Raw genomic sequence first — 2,917 nt, forward strand, 5'->3', positions numbered from 1 at the left:
GGGGGAAATCAGCCAGGGTTCCTGCTCCTGATCACTGTCCCTGGGTTAGAGAGAGAGAGAGAGAGAGAGAGAGGGGTCAGTATCACAATCCGTCTCTGTTGGAGAGAGAGAGTGGGTCAGTATCACTATCCGTCTCTGTTAGAGAGAGAGAGAGTCAGTATCACTATCCGTCTCTGTTAGGGAGAGAGAGAGGGTCAGTATCACTATCCGTCTCTGTTAGAGAGAGAGAGAGAGAGAGAGAGAGAGGGTCAGTATTCTTATCCGTCTCTGTTAGAGAGAGAGAGAGAGTGGGTCGGTATCACTATCCGTCTCTGTTAGAGAGAGAGAGAGTGAGGGTCAGTATCACTATCCGACTCTGTTAGAGAGAGAGAGAGAGAGAGTGGGTCAGTATCACTATCCGTCTCTGTTCGAGAGAGAGAGAGAGTGAGGGTCAGTATCACTATCCGACTCTGTTAGAGAGAGAGAGAGAGGGTCAGTATCACTATCCGTCTCTGTTCGAGAGAGAGAGAGAGAGAGGGTCAGTATCACTATCCGTCTCTGTTAGAGAGTGAGAGAGAAAGAGGGTCTCCATCACTATCCGTCTCTGTCAGACAGAGAGAGAGAGAGAGGGTCAGTATCACTATCCGTCTCTGTTAGAGAGAGAGAGGGAGAGAGAGAGGGTCAGTATCACTATCCGTCTGTGTTAGAGAGAGCGAAAGAGAGAGGGAGAGAGAGAGGGTCGGTATCACTATCCGTCTCTGTTAGAGAGAGAGACAGAGGGTCAGTATCACTCTACGTCTCTGTTAGAGAGACAGAGAGAGGGTCAGTATCACTATCTGTCTGTGTTAGAAAGAGAGAGAAAGAGAGAGGCAGAGAGAGAGGGTCGGTATCACTATCCATCTCTGTGAGAGAGAGAGACAGAGTGTCAGTATCACTATCCGTGTCTTTTAGAGAGAGAGAGAGAGAGTCAGTATCACTATCCGTCTCTGTTAGAGAGAGACAGAGGGTCAGCATCACTATCCGTCTCTGTTAGAGAGAGAGAGAGAGAGGGTCAGTATCACTATCCGTCGCTGTTAGGGAGAGAGAGGGGGGGTCAGTATCACTATCCATCTCTGTTAGAGAGAGAGAGAGAGGGTCAGTATCACTATCCGTCTCTGTTAGAGAGAGAGAGAGGGTCAGTATCACTATCCGTCTCTGTTAGAAAGAGAGAGGGAGAGAGAGGGTCAGTATCACTATCCGTCTCTGTTAGAGTGAGAGAGAGAGGGTCAGTATCACTATCCGTCTCTGTTAGAGAGAGAGAGAGAGAGAGAGAGGGTCAGTATCACTATCCGTCTCTGTTAGAGAGAGAGGCAGGCAGGCAGGGGGAGAGAGAGGGAGAGGGAGGGAGGGAGGGAGAGAGTATCCAGCCCCTGACCAGCAGGACTGAAGGGGTTTCTCCTCCCTCTGGTAGATACCTTACACACGACACCGATCACATGACAAACCTTTAGATAGAACTTTTTTTTAAAAAAAAACACATTGTGGAAATTCTGGGTGAATGTCCGACCCTGTGCTGTACCTTTAAACCGGGACTGCTACTGCCCTTCCCCCCCGTCTCTGTTAGAGAGAGAGAGAGGGTCAGTATCACTATCCGTCTCTGTTAGAGAGAGAGAGAGGGTCAGTATCACTATCCGTCTCTGTTAGAGAGAGAGAGAGGGTCAGTATCACTATCCGTCTCTGTTAGAGAGAGAGAGAGGGTCAGTATCACTATCCGTCTCTGTTAGAGAGAGAGAGAGGGTCAGTATCACTATCCGTCTCTGTTAGAGAGAGAGAGAGGGTCAGTATCACTATCCGTCTCTGTTAGAGAGAGAGAGAGGGTCAGTATCACTATCCGTCTCTGTTAGAGAGAGAGAGAGGGTCAGTATCACTATCCGTCTCTGTTAGAGAGAGAGAGAGGGTCAGTATCACTATCCGTCTCTGTTAGAGAGAGAGAGAGGGTCAGTATCACTATCCGTCTCTGTTAGAGAGAGAGAGAGGGTCAGTATCACTATCCGTCTCTGTTAGAGAGAGAGAGAGGGTCAGTATCACTATCCGTCTCTGTTAGAGAGAGAGAGAGGGTCAGTATCACTATCCGTCTCTGTTAGAGAGAGAGAGAGAGAGAGGGTCAGTATCACTATCCGTCTGTGTTAGAGAGAGAGAGGGGGTCAGTATCACTATCCATCTCTGTTAGAGAGAGAGAGAGAGTCAGTATTCCGTCTCTGTTCGAGAGAGAGAGAGAGAGGGTCTGTATCACTATCCGTCTCTGTTCGAGAGAGAGAGAGAGAGGGAAAGAGAGAGAGAGGGTCTCCATCACTATCCGTCTCTGTTAGAGAGAGAGAGAGAGAGAGGGTCAGTATCACTATCCGTCTGTGTTAGAGAGAGAGAGAGAGAGAGGGTCAGTATCACTATCCGTCTCTGTTAGAGAGAGAGAGAGAGAGAGAGAGGGTCAGTATCACTATCCGTCTCTGTTAGAGAGAGAGAGAGAGAGAGAGGGTCAGTATCACTCTCCGTCTCTGTTAGAGAGAGGAGAGAGAGAGAGAGAGAGAGAGCGACGGTCAGTATCACTATCCGTCTCTGTGAGGGAGAGGGAGTGGGAGAGGGAGACAGAGTGAGACAGGGATAGAGTGTGTGAGACAAGGAGGTGATGCGAGAACACAGGCATGTGTAGTGGGAGCCTGTCCCAGACTCACCGCCATCGCCTCTGCCTTCTGGTGCCTTCGAATCTGTCCCTTTAATGGTGGAGCAGGTCTCCCATCTGAACAGGGTCACAGAGAGAACAGGCCAACAGTGAGACAGGCTCAGGGAACACAAGCCTGCAGGAACCCAGTGTCCCAACCCAGACACTGCTGACCAACCAGGGACTGTCAGACCAGGGACTGGGCGAGGGGGGGTTATACACAGAATAACAGATACCCCCCGG

The 2,917-nt window shown here is 49.9% G+C and overlaps 1 long non-coding RNA gene across 1 annotated transcript in view; it reads right to left on the reverse strand.

Annotated features, from left to right (window-relative positions):
• Nucleotides 1-2,765, reverse strand: part of LOC122545853 — a 4,177-nt gene extending 1,412 nt beyond the window's left edge. The window contains exon 1 of the long non-coding RNA XR_006310614.1: nucleotides 2,688-2,765. This is a non-coding gene — a long non-coding RNA (uncharacterized LOC122545853). The remainder of the gene's footprint in view (nucleotides 1-2,687) is intronic.
• Between the last annotated feature and the right edge of the window lie 152 nt (nucleotides 2,766-2,917).

This window comes from Chiloscyllium plagiosum, unplaced genomic scaffold (genome assembly GCF_004010195.1).
Source record: "Chiloscyllium plagiosum isolate BGI_BamShark_2017 unplaced genomic scaffold, ASM401019v2 scaf_34214, whole genome shotgun sequence".
NCBI classification, from domain to species: Eukaryota; Metazoa; Chordata; class Chondrichthyes; order Orectolobiformes; family Hemiscylliidae; genus Chiloscyllium; species Chiloscyllium plagiosum.